Genomic DNA, 27906 nt, shown 5'->3' with positions numbered 1-27906 from the left:
GGGTGGGTACAGGTGGTATAGAGGGTGGTACAGGGGTATAGAGGGTGGGTACAGAGGGTGGGTACAAGGGGGTGGGTACATGGTTATATAGGGTGGGTACAGGGTATAGAGGGTGGGGACAGGGATATAGAGGGTGGGGACAGGGGGTATAGAGAGTGGTACGGGGTATAGAGGGTGGGTACAGGGGGTGGGTACAGTTGTATATAGGGCGGGTGCAGGGTATAGAGGGTGGGGACAGGGATATAGAGGATAGTACAGGGGTATAGAGGAGGGGGTACAGGGTATAGAGGGTGGATACAGGGTATCGAGGGGTACAGGGTATAAAGGGTGGGGACAGGCGTATAGAGGGTGGTACAGGGTATAGAGGGTGGGGACATGGGTATAGAGGGTGGGTACAGGGTATACAGGATGGGTACAGGGGGTATAGAGGGTGGTACAGGGGTATAGAGGGTGGTACAGGGGTATAGAGGGTGGGTACGGGGGCATAGAGGTGGTACAGGGGTATAGAGGGTGGTATAGGAGTATAGAGGGTGGGTACAGTGGGTGGGTACAGGGATATACAGGGTGGGTGCAGGGTATAGAGGGTGAATACAGGGGGTAGAGAGGGTGGTACAGGAGTATGGGGTACAGGGCATAGAGGGTGGGTACAGGGTGTGTGTACAGGGTATAGAGGGTGAGTACAAGGTATAGAGGGTGGGTATAGGGGTATAGAGGGTAGGTACAGGATATAAAGGGTGGGTACAGGGGTATAGAGGGGGGTACAGGTTATAGAGGGTGGGTACAGGGGGTGTGTATAAGGTATAGAGAGTGGATACAGGGGTATAGAGGGGGTTACAGGGTATAGAGGGTGGGTACAGGGTATAGAGGGTGGGTATAGAGGGTGGGTACAGTGTGTGTGTACAGGGTATAGAGGATGGGTACAGGGGGTGTGTACAAGGTATGGAGGGTGGGTACAGGGTATAAAGGGTGGGTACAGGGGTATAGACGGGGTACAGGGTATAGAGGGTGGGTACAGGGTATAGAGGGTGGGTACGGGGTATAAAGGGTGGGTACAGGGGTATAGAGGGGGGTACAGGGTATAAAGGGTGGGTACAGGGGTATAGAGGGGAGTACAGGGTATAGAGGGTGGGTACGGGAGTGTGTACAGGATATAGAGGGCGAGGATTTGTGTGGAAGGGGTGTAAAGCAGTGAGACTGAGAGAGGAATGAATTTCTGGGAGAAGGAAGGATGGTGGAGAAGGAGTGGCGAAGCGATTGACCTAATGCTATTTTTTAGTTCTCCAACCAAGGGTTAACTGTAGAAGTTGAAAGACTCGCGCCGCCCCACTCCGCGCCGAGTTTTTCTCTGGAAGAGCAGGCGGCGAGAGCGGAGTGAGGCGCAGTGACCGGAGCTGTCCGGGGAGCCGGTGCTGAACTGTCCGAAGAGCGGGCTGACCCTGCCCGAGGAGCGGGCTGACCCTGTCCGGAGAGCCGGTGCTGTCCGGATTACTGCCCCCTCACATTCTATGTATTATCTGCTGGTTGTTTGAAGAGGGCAGAGTTTGAGAGTCTTAATCGTGCGCCCTGACTGCGAGTTTCAGGGTCTGTCACAGCTCGGCGTTTGTGACTGGGGACTGGGGGCTAGAGACTGGGGGCTTGGGGCTAGAGACTGGAGCTAGGGGCTGGGGGCTAGAGACTGGGGGCTGGGGGCTCGGGGCTAGAGACTGGGACTGGGGATTCTGGGCTAGAGACGGGCTGGGGGCTAGAGACTGGGGCTGGGGGCTAGAGACTAGGGACTGGGGGTTCTGGGCTAGAGATTGGGGGCTGGGGGCTCGGGGTTAGAGACTGGGGACTCGGGGCTAAAGACTGGGGGCTGGGGGTTCTGGGCTAGAGACTGGGGCTGGGGGCTAGAGACTGGGGCTGGGGGCTCGGGGCTAGAGACTAGGGACTGGGGGTTCTGGGCTAGAGATTGGGGGCTGGGGGCTCGGGGTTAGAGACTGGGGACTGGGGGCTCGGGGCTAGAGGCTGGGGTCTGGGGTTCTGGGCTAGAGATTGGGGGCTGGGGGCTAGAGACTGGGGACTGGGGGCTGGGGGCTCGGGGCTGGAGATTGGGGGCTGGGGGCTCGGGGCTAGAGGCTGGGGGTTGGGGGTTCTGGGCTAGAGATTGGGGGCTGGGGGCTAGAGACTGGGGACTGGGGGCTGGGGGCTCTGGGCTGGAGATTGGGGGCTGGGGGCTCGGGGCTAGAGGCTGGGGGTTGGGGGTTCTGGGCTAGAGATTGGGGGCTGGGGGCTAGAGACTGGGGACTGGGGGCTCGGGGCTAGAGACTGGGGGCTGGGGGCTCAGGGCTGGAGATTGGGGGCTGGGGGTTCTGGACTAGAGATTGGGGGCTCGGGGCTAAAGACTGGGGGCTGGGAGCTAGAGATTGGGGGTAGGGGACTTGCGGCTAAAGACTGAGGGCGGGGGGGGGGCTAGAGATTGGGGGCTGGGGGCTCGGGACTGGAGACTGTCGGCTGGAGACTGCGGGTTGGGGGTTCTGGGCACTGGGGTTTGAAGCACTGGGGATTGGGGATTGGGGGACTGGGGATGGAGTCTGTCCTTTACGGAATCCCAATTTGCTTGACGGACGCTACAGAACCGAGCCGCTTGGATTTGAATGTTGTGGCCGCTACAGACACGCACTAACGCAGCCGAGCCGAGCGGTAAGTTCGCCTTATTCTGTTTAATATTCCTCCAGCGTTCCGGGGCTCTGAGTGCAGCTTGAGAGGGGCTAGAGCTTTCTATTCCGTAACTATTGAAATGTCAGCCCTGTAACAGTCCTGGTCCGTCACATACAGGTTAATGCAAGGGGTATAGAGGGTGGGTATGGGGAGTATAGAAGGTGGGTACAGGGTATAGAGGGTGGTACAGGGTATCGAGAGTGGGTACAGGGGTATAGAGGGTGGGTGCAGGGTATAGAGGGTGGGTACAGGGGTATAGAGGGTGGGTACAGGGGTATAGAGGGCGGTACAGGGTATAGAGGGTGGGTACAGAGGGTATAGAGGGTGGGTACAGGGGTATAGAGGGTGGGTACAGGGTATAGAGGGTGGGTACAGAGGGTATAGAGGGTGGGTACATGGGTATAGAGGGTGGGTACAGGGTATAGAGGGTGGGTACAGGGGTACAGAGAGTGGGTACAGGGGTATAGAGGGTGGGTGCAGGGTATAGAGGGTGGGTACAGGGTAAAGAGAGTGGGCACAGGGGTATAGAGGGTGGGTACAGGGAATAGAGGGTGGGTACAGGGGTATAGAGGCTGAGTACAGAGTATCAAGAGTGGGTACAGGGGTATAGAGGGTGGGTACAGGGTATATAGGGTGGGTACAGGGTATAGAGGGTGGGTACAGGAGTATAGAGGGTGGGTACAGTGTAGAGAGGGTGGGTAGAGGGGTATAGAGAGTGGGTACAGGGGTATAGAGGGTGGGTACAGGGTATAGAGGATGGGTACAGGGTAAAGAGAGTGGGTACAGGGGTATAGAGGGTGGGTACTGGGTATAGAGGGTGGGTACAGGGGTATAGAGGGTGGGTACAGGGTATAGAGGGTGGGTACGGAGTATAGCGATTGGGTACAGTGGTATAGAGAGTGGGTGCAGTGGTATAGAGGGTGGGTACAGGAGGTATAGAGGGTGGGTACAGAGGGTATAGAGGGTGGGTACGGGGGTATAGAGGGTGGTAAAGGGTATAGAGGGTGGGTACAGGGGGTATAGAGGTTGGGTACAGGGGTATAGAGGGTGGGTACAGGGGTATAGAGGGTGTACAGGGTATAGAGGGTGGGTACAGGGGTCTAGAGGGTGGGTACAGTGGGTATAGAGGGTGGGTACAGGGGTATAGTGGGTGGGTACAGAGGGTATAGAGGGTGGGTACAGGGGTATAGAGAGTGGGTACAGGGTATAGAGGGTGGTACAGGTTATAAAGAGTGGGTACAGGATATAAAAGGTGGTACAGGGTATAGAGGGTGGTACAAGTTATAGAGAGTGGGTACAGGGTATAGAACGTGGTTGTAGGGGTATAGATGGTGGGTACAGGGGTATAGAGGGTGGGTACAGGCTATAGAGGGTGGGTACAGGGGGTATAGAGGATGGGTACAGGGGGTATAAAGGGTGGGTACATGGGTATAGAGATGGGTACAGGGCTATAGAGGTTGGGTACAGTGTATAGAGGGTGTGTACAGGGGTATAGAGGGCGGGTACAGGGGTATAGAGGGTGGGTACAGAGGGCATAGAGGGTGGGTACAGAGGGTATAGAGGGTGGGTACAGGGGTATAGAGGGTGGGTACATGGGTATAGAGGGTGGGTACAGGGGTATAGAGGGTGGGTACAGTGTGTAGAGGGTGTGTACAGGGGGTATAGAGGGTGGGTACAGGGGTATAGAGGGTGGGTACATAGGGTATAGAGGATGGGTACAGGGGTATAGAGGGTGGGTACAAGGTATAGAGGGTGGTACAGGTTATAGAGAGTGGGTACAGGGTATAAAAGGTGGTACAGGGTATAGAGGGTGGGTACAGGGTAAAGAGAATGGGTACAGGGGTATAGAGGGTGGGTACAGGGAATAGAGGGTGGGTACAGGGGTATAGAGGGTGGGTACAGGGAATAGAGGGTGGGTACAGGTTATAGAGGGTGAGTACAGGATGGAGAGAGTGAGTACAGGGGTATAGAGGGTGGGTACAGGGGTATAGAGGGTGGTACAGGTTATAGAGAGTGGGTACAGGGTATAAAAGGTGGTACAGGGTATAGAGGGTGGGTACAGGGTAAAGAGAATGGGTACAGGGGTATAGAGGGTGGGTACAGGGTAAAGAGAATGGGTACAGGGGTATAGAGGGTGGGTACAGGGAATAGAGGGTGGGTACAGGGTATAGAGGGTGGGTACAGGAGTATAGAGGGTGGGTACAGGAGTATAGAGGGTGGGTACAGGAGTATAGAGGGTGGGTTCAGGGGTATAGAGGGTGGGTACAGGGGTATAGAGGGTGAGTACAGGATAAAGAGAGTGAGTACAGGGGTATAGAGGGTGGGTACAGGGGTATAGAGGGTGGTACAGGTTATAGAGGGTGGGTACAGGGGGTATAGAGGGTGGGGTACAGGGGTATAGAGGGTGGGTACAGGGGTATAGAGGGTGGGTACAGGGGGTATAGAGGTAGGGTACAGAGGGTATAGAGGGTGTGTACAGGTGTATAGAGGGTGGGACAGGGTATAGAGGGTGGGTACAGGGGGTATAGAGGGTGGGTACAGAGCGTATAGAGAGTGGGTACAGGGATATAGAGGTGGGTACAGGGGTATAGAGGGTTGGTACAGGGGTATAGAGGGTGGGTACAGGGGTATAGAGGGTGGGTACAGAGTATAGAGGGTGGGTACAAGGGGTATAGAGGGTGGGTACAGAGGGTATAGAGGGTGGGTACAGTGTATAGAGGGTGGGTACAGGGGGTATAGAGGGTGGGTACAGGGGTATAGAGGGTGGGTACAGGGGTATAGAGGGTGGGTACCGGGGTATAGAGGGTGGGTACAGGGTATAGATGGTGGGTACAGGGTATAGAGGGTGGGTACAGGGTATAGAGGGTGGGTACAGGAGTATAGACGGTGGGTACAGGGTATAGAGATTGGGTACATGGGTATAGAGAGTGGGTGTAGGGGGTATAGAGAGTGGTACGGGGTATAGAGGGTGGGTACATGGGTATAGAGGCTGGTACAGGGTATCGAGAATGGGTACAGGGTATAGAGGGTGGGTACAGGGGGTATAGAGGGTGGGTACAGTGGGTATAGAGGGTGGTACAGGGTACAGAGGTTGGGTACAGGGGTATAGAGGGTGGGTACAGTGGGCATAGAGGGTGGTACAGGGTATAGAGGATGGGTACAGGGGTATAGAGGGTGGGTACAGAGGGTATAGAGGGTGGGTACAGGGGTATAGAGGGTGGGTACAGGGTATAGTGGGTGGGTACAGCAGTATAGAGAGCGGGTACAGGGGTATAGAGGGTGGGTACAGTGTATAGAGGGTGGGTACAGGGGTATAGAGGGTGGATACAGGGTATAGAGGGTGGGTACAGGGGTATAGAGAATGGGTACAGGGGTATAGAGAGTGGGTACAGGGGTATAGAGGGTGGGTACAGGGTATAGAGGGTGGGTACAGGGTATCAAGAATGGGTACGGGGTATAGAGAGTGGGTGCAGGGTAAAGAGGGTGGGTACAGGGGTATAGAGGGTGGGTACAGGGTATAGAGGGTGGGTACAGGGGTATAGAGAGTGGGTGTAGGGGGTATAGAGAGTGGTACAGGGTATAGAGGGTGGGTACATGGGTATAGAGGCTGGTACAGGGTATCGAGAATGGGAACAGGGTATAGAGGGCGGGTACAGGGGTATAGAGGGTGGGTACAGCGGTATAAAGGGTGGGTACATGGGTATAGATGGTGGGTACAGGGTATAAAGGGTGGGTACAGGGTATAGAGGGCGGGTACAGGGCTATAGAGGATGGGTACAGGGTGTATAGAGGGTGGGTATGGGGTATAGAGGGTGGGTACAGGGGTATAGAGAGTGGGTGCAGAGGTATAGAGGATGGGTACAGGGTATAGAGTGGGTACAGGGGTATAGAGGGTGGGTACAGGGGGTATAGAGGGTGAGTACAGGGGTATAGAGGTTGGGTACAGGGGTCTAGAGGGTGGGTATGGGGTATAGAGAGTGGGTACAGGGTATAGAGGGTGTGTACAGGCGTATAGAGGGTGGCTACAGGGGTATAGAGGATGGGTATGGGGTATAGAGAGTGGGTACAGGAGTATAGAGGGTGGGTACAGGGGTATAGAGGGTGGGTACGTGGGTATAGAGGGTGGGTACAGGGTCAGAGGGTGGGTACAGGGTATAGAGGGTGGGGACTGTGTGGCATGGAGGTTTAGTACGCGGTATAGAGAGAGACCAGAACTGTGCACAGTACTCTTAAATGTGATCTGACCAAGGTTATATACAAGTTTAACATGATTTCTCTGCTTTTTAATTCTATCCTTCTATTAATGAACCTGTGTGCTTTTGGGGGCTTTTTTAATGGCCTATTTACCCTGTATCGCTTCCTGTAGTGATTTGTGAATGGGTACACCTAGATCCTTTTTATTCTTCCGACCAAAATCCACCAGTTCACACTTCTCTATATTGAAATTAATTTGTCAATTTCTGTAAGTTTTCTTATATTTTGTGGCAGTCCTCCTCAGTATTGACTATACCCCCAATTAATTGTCATGAGCAAATTTTGAAATTGTACTTAAAAGATCTTGTCCTTCCACTTTTATTGCAAGCTGAAGTCAGTGTATATTTCCTCTCCTTATTCTTCCTCCTCAAATGTTTCGCCTCACATTTCTTTTCATTAAATTGCCTATGACATCCCGTGCTCGGTCTACTAACCGGTCTACTTCATAGTTAACCATGATTTCTATTTTTGTGTTGTCTTAAAATGTTGATATTGTGCCCGCTATTCATAGACTATTTTAATATTTCAAGAACAATGATCCCAACCCTGATTCCTGAAGGAATTTTCGGAATACATCTCTCCAATCTGAAAACCATCCATGACCCACTACTGTTTTTTATTCTGTTAATGAACTTGCTATCCATGCAGTGACATTCTCTTTAATACATTAGCCCTGAATTTACCAGTTGGAGGCTTCCCGCGGAGTAATGCCTCCGATCCACAAATAAAATGCCCGGGTACCTTGTGGTCCGGGAGATACGGAGACTCGCCAGATACCGCGGGTATGGGCCTACAGATCTCAGGGGCCCAGGTGGTTCGTGAGCACCCCATGGATCACGTGGGCTGGCCCAACTAATTACCAAAGGGGATCCCTATGTATGCACAGAAACCCCATAAATATGAATGAGAATACCTCCCAAAATACCTCTACACTCAAATAAAATAAAAAATCACAAATTTAAATTTAATTAAAATTGCATTAATTTAATAAAATATTGAAAACAAAAATTACAATTTTTGAAAAATAAATGTACATGTTTTAAATAGGTTAAAAAAACTTACCTTATTTCACAGGTTTTTAAATGTATAAATTATTGATAAAATTTTATTCTTCTGTTTTTTAAAACTCTTAAGCTGGTAAAAGCAAGCATTACGCCTGGCGTAAGAATGGGAACAGCTTTTCTTTATCTACCGCATCTAAACCTGTCATAATCTTGTACACCTCTATCAAATCTCCCCTCAACCTCCTTTGCACCAAAGAGAACAGCCCAGCTTCTCCTACCTTGTAGCTAAAATCCCTGGAATCATTCTGATAAATCTCCTCTGCACCCTCTTAAGGACCTTTACATCCTTCCTAAAGTGTGGTGACCAGAACTGGACGCAATACTCCTGGTGTGACCTAACCAGAGTTTAGAACCCCCAGGTCCCTCTGCCCATGTATACTCTTTAGAACTGTGCCATCAAGTCTATATTACCTCTCCCTATCCCTTTTGCCAAAATGCATCACCTCACACTTCTCTGCATTAAATTCCATCTGCCACGTGTCTGCCCATTATGCCAGCCTATCTATGTCGTATTGCAGTTGATTGGTATCATCCTCACTGTTTGCCACACTTCCAAGTTTGGTATCATTTGCAAATATTGAAATTTTTCTCTGTATTCCAATATCCAAGTCATTTATATATATATATATATATATCAAAAAAGTAGCAGTCCTAGTACTGACCCTTGGGGAACACCACTGCCCACCATCCTCCAGTCTGAAAAACAACCACTCACCACCACTTGCTGTTTTCTGTCCTTAAGCCAATTTCTTATCCAAGCTGACACCGACCCTCCTATTCCATGAGCCTCAATGTTAACCAGCCTTTTATGTGGCACTTTGTCAAACGCCTTCCTAAAATCCATATAGACAACATCCACTGCATTCCCTTCATCAACCTTCTCTGTTACTTCATCAAAAAATGTAATTAGATTAGTCAAACACGATCTGCCTTCTACCGTGCTGGCTCTCCTTAATTAACTTAAACCTGTCTAAGTGCCTGTTAATTTTTGCCCTGATTACTGTTTCCTAAAACTTTACCCACCACTGATGTTAAACTGACCAGCCTGTAGTTACTAGGAATGTACTTTCTTGAACAAGGGTGTCACATTTGCCATTTTCCAATCCTCTGGCACCTCCCCTGTATCGAGGGAAAATTGGAAGTTTATAGCAAGCCCTTCATCCTTAATAGGCCCCACCCCACCTCTTACTACCCGCTTACTATTTGCATATCGGTAGAAGAATTTTGGGTTCCCTTTTATGTTAACCGCCATTCTATTCTCATATATATATATTTATATATCTCTTCCTCTATCTTTCCACTCTTTGAAAGTGATAGTATATCCAACAACAATAACTGACATTTATATGAAGCATTAGTGAGGAGCTCGAAGGTGCACAGATGACTGGAGGGACAAACAGCATAACAATAAAAGGGTAGTTCAGAAATAGGAAGCTTCAGACAAGGTGAAATGTGAGGCAGATGGGTTTGGAGTGCATTTGTGTAAATTCCCGGAACGTGGTTGGGGAGCTGCAGGCACAAATAGTCACAAGGGATTATGATATAGTGGCAATAACAGATCTGGCTCACATAAAGAGAGCAACTGACACTTCATATTCCAGACTACAATATATTCAGGGCAGATAGAGAAGGAAAAGGACAGGGGTGGCAGTGCTGATCAAGGAAACTATTGTAGCACTGGAGATAGATGACATACTTGAAGGTCAAAGATATTGTATTTGTTTATAATTAAGGAACAATAGAGGAGCTATTACATTACAGGATGTATACTTTTGGCCACCAAATACTGGGAAGGAGATAGAGGAGCAAATTTGTATGCAAATTGCAGAAAGATGCAAGAACTATAGAGAAGTGATAATGGGGGACTTCAATTATCTTAATATAGACTGGGAAAATAACAGTGCAAAGGGATGAGAGGGAGAAAGATTTCTTGAAATGTGTACAAGAGAACTTTTTTTTAGAGTACGTTTCCAGCCCAACGATAAAGGTTAGTGGACTATTGCTCCACCTAGTGGACTACTGTGCCAATGTAGCCATTGCTGTAAATACAATAAAGGGTCAGGTCACCTGACAAGTTCCTGAGTTGAAGCCATCTTGTAAGTGTGTGTTTGTGATGTCCTGGAGAATATACCACGTTGGCGATGAAGGATCGGATTCCTGGATTCCCTAGCTGAAATTTTTGTTGGTGAATGATTCCAGCTAAACAACAGAGAGATGAGAGAGGTCCTTTATGTTGCAGGACAGCTAAAAATCCAAGATAAACTACAAGCACACTTGGCTGAACTGCCAGAATACAGATGGCTGCCCCTATGGGAATAATCAGGCGCTTGGGTGCATGCCAACGCGACCGAGAGACTTTTGGTGTGTATGTGGAGTGGCTAGAAATGTTTTTCACCGCGAATAGTATCATCGAAGTCCCCGATGATGAAAACTGTAACTAGGTGGTATTAGAAAGAAAACGGGCTATTTTCCTGACTGAAGCAGGCCCCGAGGTGCATGAAACCCTGAAAAATCTGCTTGTTCCTGTTAAGCTGAAGGTCACGCCACTGACAGAGATTCTAAGCAATTTGAACAGCACTACAGTTCTGAGCCGCTGGAAATTGCTGAAAGTTATCGTTTCGAAATACGAGATCAGTTAACTGACAAGAGTATCAGTGAGTACATTGTAGCATTAAAAAAGATATCCATTCACTGTCATTTCGGAAACTTTCAGGACAGAGCATTGTGTGACCGCTTTGTTTGTGGGATGAAAAATGAAACAACCCCTAACTTGACTTTTGATTTAGCTTGTCATACAGCTATGTCAATGGACATGGCCGACCAATATTCCCGAGAATTTTGGACCATTTCCAGTCATTAGACAACCGAGGTGAATCACTTGCAGGTTAAAACTAAAAGGCATTTGGGCCCCAAGGCCTCAGCAGCTGGCCAAGGTAACAGTACATTGAAGTCATGCTATCAGTGTCTGGGACAACACATTGCTCAAAGTTGCCCATATGTGAGGGCCGAGTATTCTTCTGCAAGAAAACTGGGCATCTTGCGAAGGCACCCGACTGAAGAGTAAACCAACTTTCAAGGCTATAAGTAGAAATCCCCAGAGAGGCTACTCAGGACAGAAAATCCCTGTAGTAGGATGTATCACCATACTGGTGAAATACAAGGATCAATTTCAGAGCTTGCCTCTATTAGTAGTGGCAGGACACAAGCCTGCCTTACCAGGTAGAAATTGGTTGGGATCACTGAAGCTGGATTGGAGTGAGATTTTTCATGTTGAAACAAGATTTGCATTGAAGGATGATGTCATCAAGCAGTATCCAAAGGTGTTCCGCGAAACGGGCAGTCCGATCCAAGGCTTCAAGGTGAGTGTCAGGTTACAGAAGGACGCTAGACTAGTTTACTACAAGCCACGTTCCGTACCATACGCATTCAAGGAGAGAGTTGAGCAAGAACTCAAAAGACCAGAGTCTGAGAACTTTATCTCTAAGATAGATCTATGTAATTGGGCTACACCCATTGTTGTTGTAGCTAAGTCAGATGGTAAGGTAAGGTTGTGTGGTGATTATAAATTAACCGCAAACCAAGTTCTAGAGGATAATTTACCCAATACATTGCCAAATGTAGATTTGTTCTCAACACTGACAGGTGGCCAGATCATCTCAAAGTTAGATCTCTCAAATGCCTACTTACAACTGGAACTAGATGAGGAGTCCAAGTCATGCTTGACTATAAATACTAGGCCTAGACCAATTGAATAGGTGACCATTTGGAGTGTCTTCTGCCTTCGCCATATTGCAAGGGGTGATGAATCAGATTTTGCAATGCATTGAAGGGGTAGTATGTTATTTAGATGAAATATTCATTTCGGCACCAAACAGGCAAATCCATAATAACATATTCAATGAAGTGCTCAAACGGCTAGAGAATCACAGAGTACGAGTGACTGCTAGCAAGTGTGAGTTATTTCAAAACTCAGTGGAGTACTTAGGGCACAGAGTAGATAAAGATGGTTTACATCCAACCAAGGGAAAGTTGATTGCAATTAGAAATGCATTCCCAAGAATGTCACTGAACTTCGATCATTTTTGGGTCTTTTGAAGTATTATGGGAAGTACCTACCAAATTAGTTACCAATGGGATAATGAAGATGATCGATGAGGGTAGTGCGTACGATGTAGTATATATGGACTTCAGCAAGACTTTTGATAAGGTCCCACATGGTAGACTGGTCATGAAGGTTAAAGCCCATGGGATACAGGGAAAAGTGGCAAGTTGGATCCAAAATTGGCTTGGAGGTAGGAAGCAAAGGGTAATGGTTGATGGATGTTTTTGTGACTGGAAGGATGTTTCCAGTGGGGTTCTGCAGGACTCAGTACTGGGTCCCTTGCTTTTTGTGGTATAGATCAATGATTTAGATTTGAATATAGAGAGTATGATCAAGAAGTTTACAGACACACAAAATTTGGCTGTGTGGTTGATAATGAAGAGGAAAGTCATGGGCTGCAGGAGGATATCAATCTACTGGTCAGGTGGGCAGAGCAGTGGCAAATGGAATTTAATTCAGAGAAGTGTGAGATGATGTACTTTGGGAGGGCTAATAAGGAAAGGGTATACACATTAAGCGTCAGGCCACTTAATAGTGTAGATGAACAAAGGGACCTTGGAGTGCTTGTCCACAGAACTCTTTTTGGGAGAAAACTAAAACAGCCAGCGAGGGAATGGAAGACCAGCAGGAAGAGTAGTGCAAGGAAGGTAGTGCAGGGGTCCCCTGTGGTCATCCCACTGCAAAACAGATACACTGCTTTGAGTGCTGTTGAGGGGGATGACTCATCAGGAGCGGGCAGCAGCAGCCAAGTTCATGGCACCGTGGCTGGCTCTGTTGCACAGGAGGGCAGGAAAAAGAGTGGGCGAGCGATAGTGATAGGGGATTCAATTGTAAGGGGAATAGATAGGCGTTTCTGCGGCCGCAACCGAGACTCCAGGATGGTATGTTGCCTCCCTGGTGCAAGGGTCAAGGATGTCTCGGAGCGGGTGCAGGACATTCTAAAAAGGGAGGGAGAACAGCCAGTTGTCGTGGTGCACGTTGGTACCAATGACATAGGTAAAAAAAGGGATGAGTTCCTACGAAATGAATTTAAGGAGCTAGGAGCTAAATTAAAAAGTAGGACCTCAAAAGTAGTAATCTCGGGATTGCTACCAGTGCCACGTGCTAGTCAGAGTAGGAATCGCAGGATAGCTCAGATGAATACGTGGCTTGAGCAATGGTGCAGCAGGGAGGGATTCAAATTCCTGGGGCATTGGAACCGGTTCTGGGGGATGTGGGACTAGTACAATCCGGACGGTCTGCACCTGGGCAGAATCGGAACCAATGTCCTCGGGGGAGTGTTTGCTAGTGCTGTTGGGGAGGAGTTAAACTAATATGGCAGGGGGATGGGAACCAAATGAGGGAGATAGAGGGAAACAAAAAGGAGGCAAAAACAAAAGACAGAAAGGAGATGAGGAAAAGTGGAGGGCAGAGAAACCCAAGGCAAAGAACAAAAAGGGCCATTGTACAGCAAAATTCTAAAAGGACAGAGGGTGTTAAAAAAACAAGCCTAAAGGCTTTGTGTCTTAATGCAAGGAGTATCCGCAATAAGGTGGATGAATTAACTGTGCAAATAGATGTTAACAAATATGATGTGATTGGGATTACGGAGACGTGGCTCCAGGATGATCAGGGCTGGGAACTCAACATCCAGGGGTATTCAACATTCAGGAAGGATAGAATAAAAGGAAAAGGAGGTGGGGTAGCATTGCTGGTTAAGGAGGAGATTAAGGCAATAGTTAGGAAGGACATTAGCTTGGATGATGTGGAATCTATATGGGTAGAGCTGCAGAACACCAAAGGGCAAAAAACGTTAGTGGGAGTTGTGTACAGACCTCCAAACAGTAGTAGTGATGTTGGGGAGGGCATCAAACATGAAATTAGGGGTGCGTGCAATAAAGGTGCAGCAGTTATAATGGGTGACTTTAATATGCACATAGATTGGGCTAACCAAACTGGAAGCAATACGGTGGAGGAGGATTTTCTGGAGTGCATAAGGGATGGTTTTTTAGACCAATATGTCGAGGAACCAATTAGGGGGGAGGCCATCTTAGACTGGGTGTTATGTAATGAGAGAGGATTAATTAACAATCTCGTTGTGCGAGGCCCCTTGGGGAAGAGTGACCATAATATGGTGGAATTCTGCATTGGGATGGAGAATGAAACAGTTAATTCAGAGACCATGGTCCAGAACTTAAAGAAGGGTAACTTTGAAGGTATGAGGCGTGAATTGGCTGGGATGGATTGGCAAATGATACTTAAGGGGTTGACTGTGGATGGGCAATGGCAGACATTTAGAGACCGCATGGATGAACTACAACAATTGTACATTCCTGTCTGGCATAAAAATAAAAAAGGGAAGGTGGCTCAACCGTGGCTATCAAGGGAAATCAGGGATAGTATTAAAACCAAGGAAGTGGCATACAAATTGGCCAGAAATAGCAGCGAACCTGGGGACTGGGAGAAATTTAGAACTCAGCAGAGGAGGACAAAGGGTTTGATTAGGGCAGGGAAAATGGAGTATGAGAAGAAGCTTGCAGGGAACATTAAGACGGATTGCAAAAGTTTCTATAGATATGTAAAGAGAAAAAGGTTAGTAAAGACAAACGTAGGTCCCCTGCAGTCAGAATCAGGGGAAGTCATAACGGGGAACAAAGAAATGGCGGACCAATTGAACAAGTACTTTGGTTCGGTATTCACGAAGGAGGACACGAACAACCTTCCGGTTATAAAAGGGGTCGGGGGGTCTAGTAAGGAGGAGGAACTGAGGGAAATCCTTATTAGCCGGGAAATTGTGTTGGGGAAATTGATGGGATTGAAGGCCGATAAATCCCCAGGGCCTGATGGACTGCATCCCAGAGTACTTAAGGAAGTGGCCTTGGAAATAGTGGATGCGTTGACAGTCATTTTCCAACATTCCATTGACTCTGGATCAGTTCCTATGGAGTGGAGGGTAGCCAATGTAACCCCACTTTTTAAAAAAGGAGGGAGAGAGAAAACAGGGAATTATAGACCGGTCAGCCTGACATCGGTAGTGGGTAAAATGATGGAATCAATTATTAAGGATGTCATAGCAGTGCATTTGGAAAGAGGTGACATGATAGGTCCAAGTCAGCATGGATTTGTGAAAGGGAAATCATGCTTGACAAATCTTCTGGAATTTTTTGAGGATGTTTCCAGTAGAGTGGATAAGGGAGAACCAGTTGATGTGGTATATTTGGACTTTCAGAAGGCGTTCGACAAGGTCCCACACAAGAGATTGATGTGCAAAGTTAGAGCACATGGGATTGGGGGTAGTGTACTGACATGGATTGAGAACTGGTTGTCATTCAGGAAGCAAAGAGTAGGAGTAAATGGGTACTTTTCAGAATGGCAGGCAGTGACTAGTGGGGTACCGCAAGGTTCTGTGCTGGGGCCCCAGCTGTTTACACTGTACATTAATGATTTAGATGAGGGGATTAAATGTAGTATCTCCAAATTTGCGGATGACACTAAGTTGGGTGGCAGTGTGAGCTGCGAGGAGGATGCTGTGAGGCTGCAGAGCGACTTGGATAGGTTAGGTGAGTGGGCAAATGCATGGCAGATGAAGTATAATGTGGATAAATGTGAGGTTATCCACTTTGGTGGTAAAAACAGAGAGACAGACTATTATCTGAATGGTGACAGATTAGGAAAAGGGGAGGTGCAAAGAGACCTGGGTGTCATGGTACATCAGTCATTGAAGGTTGGCATGCAGGTGCAGCAGGCGGTTAAGAAAGCAAATGGCATGTTGGCCTTCATAGCAAGGGGATTTGAGTACAGGGGCAGGGAGGTGTTGCTACAGTTGTACAGGGCATTGGTGAGGCCACACCTGGAGTATTGTGTACAGTTTTGGTCTCCTAACCTGAGGAAGGACATTCTTGCTATTGAGGGAGTGCAGCGAAGGTTCACCAGACTGATTCCCGGGATGGCGGGACTGACCTATCAAGAAAGACTGGATCAACTGGGCTTGTATTCACTGGAGTTCAGAAGAATGAGAGGGGACCTCATAGAAATGTTTAAAATTCTGACGGGGTTAGACAGGTTAGATGCAGGAAGAATGTTCCCAATGTTGGGGAAGTCCAGAACCAGAGGTCACAGTCTAAGGATAAGGGGTAAGCCATTTAGGACCGAGATGCGGAGGAACTTCTTCACCCAGAGAGTGGTGAACCTGTGGAATTCTCTACCACAGAAAGTTGTTGAGGCCAATTCACTAAATATATTCAAAAAGGAGTTAGATGAGGTCCTTACTACTAGGGGGATCAAGGGGTATGGCGAGAAAGCAGGAATGGGGTACTGAAGTTGAATGTTCAGCCATGAACTCATTGAATGGCGGTACAGGCTAGAAGGGCCGAATGGCCTACTCCTGCACCTATTTTCTATGTTTCTATGTTTCTATTAAATCATTAAATCGTGTCCCCCCGATCTGGGGTGCACACCAAACATTTCCAAGGCCCTTTTTTTGTGTTTTTTTTTGTGTTTTTTTTAAAGTTTTTTTTTTGGGCACTAAAATCATATTTTTTCCTCCCAGTGCCCCCTATAAAAGGGGAGGGGGAACTAAAAACACCGGCAATTAAAACAAATTATACTTAAAAACATAAAATCAAATTAAAATTTGGTTGCCGGGGGTGACGATGCACTCCAGTCCCTCCGGCGCCCACCTCTCGCGGAAGGCCGCGAGCGTACCGGTGGACACCGCGTGCTCCATCTCCAAGGACACCCTGGCGTGGATGTATGCGCGGAAGAGAGGCAGGCAGTCAGGCCGAACGACCCCCTCGACCGCCCGCTGCCTGGACCGGCTGATGGCACCCTTGGCCGTGCCCAGGAGCAGTCCTACGAGGAGGCCCCCGGACCTACCCGCTCCCCTCCGCACAGGGTTCCCAAAGATCAGGAGTGTGGGACTGAAGTGCAGCCAGAATTTCAGGAGCAGCCCCTTTAAATAATAAAACAGGGGCTGCAACCTCGTGCATTCAATAAAAACATGGAACACGGACTCTTCCAGACCGCAGAAATTGCAGGCGGCCTGAGAGCCCGTGAACCGGCTTAAAAATTTATTGCACGGCACTGCTCCGTGCACCACCCTCCAGGCCAAGTCCCCGATAAATACTGGGAGGACTCCCGCGTAGAGTGCCCTCCATCGGGGACCCCCGCCTCCTCCGGACGGCAAGATGGTACGCCATGGCGTGTCCGGACGGCAGGCGAGGATGGCAAAGTTGCGAGTGTGCAGGAGCAGCCTGTACAGGAAACCCCTCCGCGCGGAACTGAAAGGCACGGAGGGGATTTCCTCGAGGCGGCTCAAGTTGTGAGGCGCCGGCTCCCGAGGGAGGTTCCAGGGTTTGGCGCCGATGAGGAATTCCGTCCGGACGGGGGTCAGTTCGGACGGGATCTCCCCACGTGCTTGAGCCTCCTCGATGCACCTGACAGAGTCAGGGCCCAGAGCTGTTTTTAGCGACTCGATGGCATCGGCCGCGCGGCGGACGTTAGCGGAATTTAGGCGCCGCGCCAGCGTGTCTGGCGCCATCCAGCCCGCTCCTCCGCCATCGAGCAGATCCCTGACCCTGGTCACCTCACCAGCCACAGCCCTCTCATCCGACCGCCACCTAAAACCTCGGTCGTGGAGGTACGGATTCCAGAGCAATGGCTCCTGCAGGACAGCCGCCACTCCAGCCGGTGGAGAGCTATGCTTGGTGGAGACTTTGTTCCAGACCCTGGTGAGTTCCTTGTAAAAGACAGGCAGCTCCTGGAAGGTGGTCCTGACGCCCCCCAAGCTCACAAACAGGAGCTGCGTGTCGTAGTTGAGGCCGTGCTGCTGGTGGAAGAAATACGTCGCCAGAGCACGCCACCTAGGAGGGGGCTTGACGTAAAGGTATCTCTGCAGGGTCTGAAGACGGAAAGTCGCGAGCTGGGCGCTGACGCACACCAACGACTGACCACCCTCCCCAAGCAGGAGACTCAAGACCGCGGCAGAAACCCAGTGCTTCCTGTTGTTCCAGAAGAAGTCCACCAGCTTCTTCTGTATCTTGGCGACAAACGCAGGGGGAGGGGTCAAAGTGACCAGCCGGTACCACAACATGGCGGCCACCAGCTGGTTTATGACTAGCGCTCGACCCCTGTAGGACAGCACTCGGAGCAGTCCTGTCCAGCGCCCTAGGCGAGCGGCGACCTTGGCATCCAGCTCTTGCCAGTTCGCCGGCCAGGCTTCCTCGTCGGGGCTAAGGTAGACTCCCAGATAGAGGAGATGGGTCATGCTCCAGGCAAAAGGCCTGAGCTCCTCCGGCAGGGAGTCCACCCACCACTGACCCACCAGGAGTCCGGAACATTTCTCCCAGTTGATCCTGGCGGAGGATGCGGCCGAGTAAATCTCCTGGCACTCACGCATCCTCCGCAGGTCAGCGGGATCCTCTACCGCGAGGAGCACGTCATCGGCGTTAAGCCGAGAGGATGACCTCCACGCCCGGCCCTTGCAGAGCCAGTCCCGTCAACCTCGTCCGCAAGAGGCGCAGGAAAGGCTCCACGCAAACAGCATATAACTGGCCGAACATGGGGCATCCCTGGCGCACCCCTCTCCCAAAGCGAAGGGGCGCCGTCAAGGACCCATTAACCTTTATCAGACACTCCGCGGCGGCGTACAAAAGTCGGATCCGGGCGACGAAGTGCGTCCCGAACCCGAAAGCGCGCAGAGTTCCGAGCAGATAGTCGTGATCCACCCTGTCGAACGCCTTCTCTTGGTCGAGAGATAGGAAGGCGACCGACAGACCAGCCTCCTGTGAACAATGGATGAGGTCCCGGACCAGATGGATGTTATCGTGGATTGTCCGGCCCGGGACCGTGTAGGACTGGTCGGGGTGGATCATGTGGTCCAGCACGGCACCAAGGCGAGCAGACATCGCCCTGGCGAAGATTTTGTAGTCCGTGCTGAGGAGGGAGACCGGGCGCCAGTTCTTAAGGAGGCGAAGATCGCCCTTCTTAGGCAGCAGGACGATGACTGCCCTGCGCCAAGAGAGGGGCATCTCCCCGGTCGCCAGACTTTCCCCCAGGACCCGCGCATAGTTGCCCCCCAGGACGTCCCAGAATGCCCTGTGGAACTCCATGGTCAGCCCGTCCAGCCCCGGGGCTTTTCCCCTCGCGAGCCGGTCGAGGGCACCGGTCAGCTCCGCCAGGCTTAGCGGAGCTTCCAGATTTTCGGCGCCCTCCGGGCCGACCTTCGGCAGGTCCTCCCACAAAACTCTATGCGCTTCCTCGCTGGATGGCTCTGGAGAGAACAGAGCCCCATAATATTCACGGGCCCTGTTGTTGACGCCCTCCGGATCCGAGACGAGAGAGCCGTCGTCGGCCAGCAGCGTCAAGAGCTGCTTACTCTGCCTTTTTTCCAGCGAGTAGAAAAAGGGGGAGCCGCGGTCCAGATCCCGCAGGAACCGGATCCGCGACCTCACGAACGCGCCTCGGGACCCGACGAGCTGCAGGTCCTTCAGCGTGGCCTTCTTCGCTTCGTACACCATCCGCAGGGCCGGGTCCTCGACGACTTGACCGAGACGGGACTCCAGGTCGAGCACCTCTTTTTCTAGGCGCCCGACTCTGGCCGCCCGCCTCTTGGTCGACCCCCTCGCATACTCTTGACAGAAGACGCGGACGTGAGCCTTGCCCATGTCCCACCATAGCCTCAAGGAGGGGAAGCCCCCCTGCTTCCTTCTCCAGTCGGCCCAGAAACGACGGAACGAGTCCTGGAACCGCACGTCCTCCAGCAGCTGGTTGTTAAAGTGCCAGTACGCGGACCCCGTCCCCGCGCGGAGCGAAGCGAGCTCCGCCCACACCAGGTGGTGGTCCGAACACGGCACCGGCCGCATGGAAGCCGCCGGGACGCAGGAAACGTACGCCCGAGACACGTAAAGGCGATTGACTCTGGACCATCCTACTCCAGGCCTCACCCAAGTAAAGGCGCTGGAGTCGGGATGGAGATTTCGCCAGACGTCCACCAAGTCGAAGGACCCGACCAGGTCCCTCAACTTCTCCACCGCCGTCATGCTCTGCGGGGCACCGGAGCGGTCCCTCACCTCGAGGGTGCAGTTAAAATCCCCCCTGAAGACAATGCAGTCGCCGACGTCGACGGAGCCAAGAAGAGCGGACACTTCTTCGAAGAAGCGCGTTTGCTGCGGGCCGGGCTGAGGGGCGTACACGTTCACGAGATGGAGCGGCACGTCCCCCAGGCGAACTGTGACATGCAGCAAGCGGCCGGGCATGGGCTCCTCGACCCCCAAGATCTCCGGCTGAAAATGCGGGCCCAGCAAGATGGCCACCCCACTAAAAGTGGCGGTGAGGTGGCTCATGCGGACCTCTCCTTGCCATTCCAGGAGCCACGTGGCTTCGTCTCCCGGAACGGTGTGGGTTTCTTGCAGGAAGCACACCGCATATTTCCCCTCCCGCAGGAGCGAAAAATTGTTAAATCTACGGTGTGCCTCTCTGCCGCCGTTGATGTTGAGGCTGGCTATGGTTATCTTCATGACAAAAGCATAGTGCAACCTCTACCTAACCTATTGTGGGAGCGGAGTCTTTTGTTGACCTCCGCTCCTTCAGCAGCCCAGCGAGGAACCTTTTGAGCCGGCGCAGCTCAAGGCCTTGCGCCTTTGATAAGGGCCCGCCCGCGGCCATGGTTTTAGCAGTGGCGCGGACGGACGCGACGAGCAGCCCCGGCTCGGACCATCTTTCCAGGACCAGATGGGCTCGGTTGCGGCGACCCTGGCTCTGGACCAAAAAGGCCCGGAGTTCCTCTACGGGAATGAGGGGGAACTCAGCGGTGGGCACGAGGAGATCCACTGCCTCACTGGCGATGGACTCGAGATCTTCTCCCTCGTCCCCCACCGAGTCCCCGTCCCCCTCCGGGAGGTCGCCGCCAGCAGCCGACCCGTCGACCGCACGAGGTACGGCAAACGGCCCGGCCGCTCCATCCGACCCTGGCTCTGCCCCGATCCCACCCCCAGGATCGTCGGCAGAGGAGTCCCCACTTGGCTCTTTTAAAAGCGGTGCTGGGTCAGGAAGCGACAGCGGAAGGGGTTCCTCCTCCACCCCAGGAGCCGGGGAACGCGGAGAGACCTGGTCAAAGTAATGTTCCAGGTCCTCCAAGTACCCCAGCTCCAAAGTAGGGGGCGAGGGTTGTTGTTCTTCCCCTTCCCCGCCGCCACCCCCCGGCCCAGCGTGTACAGAATCGTTAAAATTGTTCATATTTTCCGTTTCTTCCGGGCCGAGCGACTCCCGGGGGAAGTTGGTTAATAGCTGGACGGGCTCAGGTTCGGCCTTTTCGGCCCCGCCCGCCTCAGTCCCAGGGACGCTCGACCCGGCGGCAACGCATTCCTCCGCTGGCCCCACGCCCCCCACGACAGGCAGATCTTCCACGCCATCCCCGGGAGGCAGAGGCTGGGCAGCCTCGACTGCCTCACCCTCCCCGGAGGCAGATTCCTCCTGCCTACGGCGCAGTTTGGGGGCGCTGGTGGGGGACGCGGGACACGCGGCGGGCACCGACTCCTCCGCGGAGGGATGTTGTTCCCCCTCCGCCTCATTGGAGCGGCGCTTCCTTTTGTTCCTGGGGGGGGGCGCAGAGGCAGGGAGACCTCCATGTCTGCCGAGGCCTCCCGCTCCACTCCCCCCTTTTTCTTATCTTGCCCGCGCCCGAACCCCTCTGCGGTATTGGTCAAGGGCTCGGGCACGGGCTCAGGGCAGCCCGCACTCGCCGGTGACGGGGTTGGGCTGAGCGCGGTAAACAAATTGTCTGGCGCACTGAGGGGACCCGTCTCGAGATGTTTCGCCTTCTTCCGCGCCTTCCTTCCGATCGGACGCTCTCCCTCCCCCCCGCCGGAGGCCGTGAAAACAAAGGACCCCGACGATGCCCGCGCACCTACGGCTCCCGGCACGCGGACGCTACTATAGGAAGGGGTGGCGGCGGCGCCAGCCCTGGCCACCTTTGGTGGTTTGGCGGCCTTGGAGGCGGGGCAGTTTTTGCGAACGTGCCCCACCTCCCTACAGGCATGGCACCGCACGCCGTCCGATGTCCAGAAGACGCGGTAGGCAGTCCCCTCGTGCACCACATTAAAATTGTCCTCTGTCGTCTCCTCCCGCGCCAGCCGGACAAAAAGCTGGCGGCGGAAGGAGAACACATGGCGCAGGCTGTTCTCCCTGAGGCCGAGCGGTATGGGGTTGATCCTTGACCGTACCTCCCCCAGTTGGTGTAGGTGAGGGAGGAGGAGCTCAGCGGGAACAAAAGGCGGAACGTTTGAAAGGATGACCCTCTGCGCGGTGGCCTCGAGAGGGTCCACCGGCAGGAATGTCCCGCCCACCGTGAGCCCCTTTTCAAGGTCCATGGACACCGCCCGCTCCGACCCCAGGAAGAATACAGCCTTCCCAGACATCTTGGAGGCTGCGACAATGGCCGAGGGGCCGACTACCCCGGCCATCGCCCGCACGCACTCCTCAATGCTCATTGTGGGGTGAGTGTAGCTCTTGACCCCGTGTTTTTTAGTAATGAGTCTGAAAGGTGGCAGGGCAGCGGGTGGCGCAGGAGGTGCCGTGGAAGCGGTTGCCACCTGCGCATACGTCTTCGCTGGCCCTGCCACCGGCGTGGATGGGGTCGCCATCACGGGGTCCCTTTAAGGGCCACACCCACCCCAAAGTCACAGGCCTTAATGGTCTTAAATGGCCTCGTTGGTGTTTGAACAGAGGGAGCTCTAAAAGAGGCACACCTCTCCCCTAGTTGACAATTAGGGAGGGGCCTTGCTCCCTCTGCTCAGTTGTCTTAAATGTCTGATTTCCAAATTAGGAGGAAAGGGCTCTCAGAGAGAGAGGGGAGAGACAGAGAGAGAGAGAAAGAGAGTGGGGGGGTGGGAAAGAGGGAAGCTGCGAGGGCAAGTCTCCCCTCACAGCGATGGGTGGGTGTTTCTTGGGGTGCACTCCCCAGATGGCAAGAAACACAGTCTTTGTAGATGGTCTTCAGGTGGGGGGAGAAGATGTCTTCACCTGGGGTAGCTGGAGCCACCCAGGCACACACTCCCAACGATGTTAAATAGGGTGATTAGTACTTCTTCAGCCAGGTAGCTCCAGCTATCCCAGGCTAGGCAATGGGGGAGGGGTGCTTCAGTGGTGTGTGGGGCCTAGCTGTAAGCAAGACCCCACACACACTTCCATACACACACACCCGCCGCGATGTTCCGGCCCTCGAATGGTCTTCTTTCCTCCCCCCACCGAAACAACAAAGTCTTTCAGGGAATGCACCAAAATACACCCACCTGTCGAAGATTGTAGAAATGGCTCTCCCTCCTTCCACACTGGATGGTGTTTTCTCAGGTTGTTCTTTTTCTCCTCTCTCCAACTCTCTGTAGTAATAATAAGTGATAAATTTTCTGCTCTCCTCCTCTCCCTCTGGACGTTGAATTGTAGTAAGTCAGCCCCCTCCTCCTCTTCTTGGGCTGGTCTCAGGGTTCACTCTAGGCCTTCCAGGCAGGAGCAAAGCAGGGAGTTCCTTCTCTCACAGCAGCACAGCTCCAACTGAATAGGTCACACCTCCAAAGCTCCACCATTGGTCCACAGATCCATGAAAGTAGCAGGCCAGGTGGATAAGTTGGTTAAGAAGACATACAGAATACTTGCCTTTATTGGCCGAGGCATAGAATATAAGAGCAGGGACGTAATGCTTGAATTGTATAATACTTTGGTTAGGCTACAGCTGGAGTACTGTGTGCAGTTCTGGTTGCCGTATTATAGGAAAGACGTGATTGCACTAGAGAGGGTGCAGAGGAGATTTACTAGGATGCTGTCTGGAATGGAGAATTTTAGTTATGAGGACAGATTGGATAGGCTGGGTTTGTTCTCATTGAAACAGAGGAGGTTGAGAGGAGACCTCATTGAGGTGTATAAAATATTGAGGGGCCAGGACATAGTGGATAGTAAGGGTCTATTTCCATTGCTGGAGGGGTCTATTATGAGGGGGCATAGTTTTAAGGTGGTTGGTGGAAGGTTTAGAGGGGATTTGAGCGGGGGGGGGGGGGCTTCTTTATGCAGAGGGTTGTGAGGATCTGGAACTCGCTGCCTGGAAGAGTGGTGGATGCAGAAACCATCACCACTTTTAAGAAATGGTTGGATGGGCACTTAAAGTGCAGTAACCTGCAGGGTTATGGACCTAGAGCAGGTAATTGGGATGAGACTGCTTGACCTTTTGTTGGACAGCTCAAATATAATGGTAAGTACTGCAGGGAATAGAATACGGCCAGGGTGATCTCCTGGACTAGTTTCAATCACCTGGATGGGTCGGAGAGGAATGTTCCCAGATTTTTTCTCCCTAAATTGGCCTGGGTTTTTATCTGGTTTTTGACTCTCCCAGGAGATCACATGGCTCCGGTTGGGGTGGAGTGTAGAATGTTTCAGTATAAGGGGTGTCACAGTTGTGTGAGGCGGACTGGTTGGGCTGGGTGCTCTTTGCCTTTCCGTCATTATTCATAGGTTTATATGTAACCTTTAGGGATGCTGACCAAGGGCCGTGCGGCTCTTTGTTGGCAGTGCTGACACGATGGGCCAAAATGGCTTCCTTCTGCACTGTAAATTTCTATATATCTAAATTTGGCTGCAGTGTTACATTCACTGAATGAGCTGTTGAAAAAACAGGTCCGTTAGAAGTGGTCAGAAGGATGCGATGCAGCATTCAAGGAGTGTAAAAGCTAGTTGGTAGAGAGCACCATGTTAGTTCACTATTATGTATCTAAGGAGATCAAGTTAGAATGTGATGCCTCTCCGTATGGAGTTGGGCCAGTGATCTCTCATGTATTGCATAGTGGGGAGGAGAGACCAATTGCTTTTGCTTCACACATTCTCACTGCCAGTGAGCGTAATTATGCATAAATCGAAAGGGAAGCCTTGGCATTCATTTTTGGGATCAAGAAGTTGCACAAATACTTGTATGGTCGTAAGCTTACCATCGTTAAAGTTCTATGTTTCTATGTTACAGATCATAAGCCCCTGACAGCAATCCTCCATCCAAAATCCCCAGTTCCAACATTAGTTGCAGCCAGAATGCAGAGATGGGCGTTGATTTTGTCAGCATATATGTATGACATTGAATACAGATGATCAGCTGATCACAGTAATGCTGATGCTGTCTTGGTTTCCATCTCCATCACAAGTTACCCCCAATAGGGAAGAAGTGTTCTATTTTTCATACATTGATGAACTGCCAGTCACAGTTGAAGAGATTGGTAGAGCAACCAAGTGTGACCCAGTTATGTCAAAGGTGTATGATTACATCGCAAATGGCTGGCCAAACCAGATATCAGAGAAAGATATTCATCCATACTTTGTTTGTAGGAATGAATTATCAGTGGATAAAGATTGTGTCATGTGGGGTGCAAGAGTGGTTATCCCAAATAAAATTAGGTCCAAATTATTCGGAGATCTTCATGACCAGCACCTGGGAATGTGCTTGACCAAGAGTTTTGCACGCAGTTCCTTATGGTGGCCAGGTCTAGTTAAAGATATAGAATATATCATTAGTCACTGTACAGCATGTCAATCGGTAAGCAAGAAACCACCATCAGTACCATTACAGCCATGGAAATGGCCTCCGAGGGTGCGGCAAAGGTTACATATCGATTTTGTTGAGCTCGAAGGACAGCAATTGTGTATTGTGATTGATAGCCATTTGAAGTCGGTAGAGATGTTTCCAATGTGGAATATAACTAGTAAAATATTAGATATTTTGCGAAGATTATTTTCTTCATATGGCATCCTAGAAGAAATTGTGTTTAATAATGGGCCACAATTTTGTTCAGAAGAATTTGCACAGTTCATGAGCAGAAATGGTGTGAAACACACCAAGGTTCCACCATACCACCAAAAGATGCACAGTATAAATTGTAAAACATGCCCTCATCAAGCAAATGTTGGATCCAAATCTAAAGAAATGACAGTTGTCATTGGACCGCAAATTGGCAAATTTTCTGATTACTTATCGTAATACTCCTCATACAACTACTGGTAGAACACCAGCAGAGTTGTTTCTCAAATGACAGCCACGAATCAGATTCTTGTTGTTAAAGCCAAACTTGGCACAGTTTGGTGAAGAGAAACAATTAAGACAGAAAGAGAATCATGATAGAAGTAGAGTAAGAGAGAGAAATGCAAAATTAAATCAGAGGGTGAGAGTGAAGAACCATCACCATAAACGGTTAAAGTGGCTACCAGGAAGAGTAGTGAAGATATGTGGTCCTCACACATATTTGGCCAAGATGTTTGATCATGGACAGGTTATGTTTGTTCACATTGATCATAGTTTACCTACAGATGTGGAAGGGGTTGAAAGTTGGAATGATTCGATTATTTAAATAAGAACATAAGAAATAGGAACAGGAGTAGGCCATTGGCCCCTCGAGCCTGCTCCGCCATTCAATAAGATCATGGCTGATCTGATCATGGACTCAGCTCAACTTCCCTGCCCGCTCCCATAACCCCTTATCGTTTAAGAAACTCTATTTCTGTCTTAAATTTATTCAATGTCCCAGCTTCCACAGCTCTCTGAGGCAGTGAATTCCACAGACTTTCAAACCTCTGCGAGAAGAAATTTCTTCTCATCTCAGTTTTAAATGGACGACCCCTTATTCTAAGATCATGCCTTCTAGTTCTAGTCTCCTCCATCAGTGGAAACATCCTCTGTACATCCACATTGTCAAGCCCCCTCATAATCTTATACATTTCAATAAAATCACCTCTCATTCTTCTGAATTCCAATGAGTAGAGGCCCAACCTACTCAACCTTTCCTCATAAGTCAACCCACTCATCCCCGGAATCAACCTAGTGAACCTTCTCTGAACTGCCTCCAAAGCAAGTATATCCTTTAGTAAATATGGAAACCAAAACTGCACACAGTATTCCAGGTGTGGCCTTACCAATACCCTGTATAGCTGTAGGAAGACTTCCCTGTTTTTATACTCTATCCCCCTTGCAATAAAGGCCTAGGTTCCATTGGCCTTCCTGATTACTTGCTGTACCTGCATACTAACCTTTTGTGTTTCATGCAGAAGTACCCCAAGATCCTGCTGTACTGCAGCACTTTTCAATCTTTTTCCATTTAAATAATAACTTGCTCTTTGATTTTTTTCTGCTAAAGTGCATGACCTCACACTTTCCAACATCTGCCAAATTTTTGCCCACTCACTTAGCCTGTCTATGTCCTTTTGCAGATTTTTTGTGTCCTCCTCACACATTGCTTTTCCTCCCATCTTTGTATCATCAGCAAACTTGGCTACGTTATACTCAGTCCCTTCTTCCAAGTCGTTAATAAAGATTGTAAATAGTTGGGGTCCCAGCACTGATCCCTGCCGCACCCTACTAGTTACTGATTGCCAACCAGAGAATGAACCATTTATCCCAACTCTCTGTTTTCTGTTTGTTAGCCAATCCTTTATCCATGCTAATATATTACCCTCAACCCCGTGAACTTTTATCTTGTGCAGTAACCTTTTATGTGGCACCTTGTCAAATGTCTTCTGGAAATCCAAATACACCACATCCACTGGTTCGCCTTTATCCACCCTGTTCGTTACATCCTCAAAGAATTCCAGCAAATTTGTCAAACATGACTCCCACTTCATAAATCCATGCTGACTCTGCCTGACCGAATTTTGCTTTTCCAAATGTCCTGCTACAGCTTCATTAATAATAGACTCTAACATTTTCCCAACCACAGATGTTAGGCTAACTGGTCTATAGTTTCCTGCTTTTTGTCTGCCTCTTTTTTTAAATAGCGGCGTTACATTTGCAGT

This window comes from Pristiophorus japonicus, chromosome 16 (assembly GCF_044704955.1).
Source record: "Pristiophorus japonicus isolate sPriJap1 chromosome 16, sPriJap1.hap1, whole genome shotgun sequence".
NCBI lineage: Eukaryota > Metazoa > Chordata > Chondrichthyes > Pristiophoridae > Pristiophorus > Pristiophorus japonicus.
The sequence above is the reverse complement of the archived record's forward strand: the minus strand, read 5'-3'. Positions refer to the sequence as shown.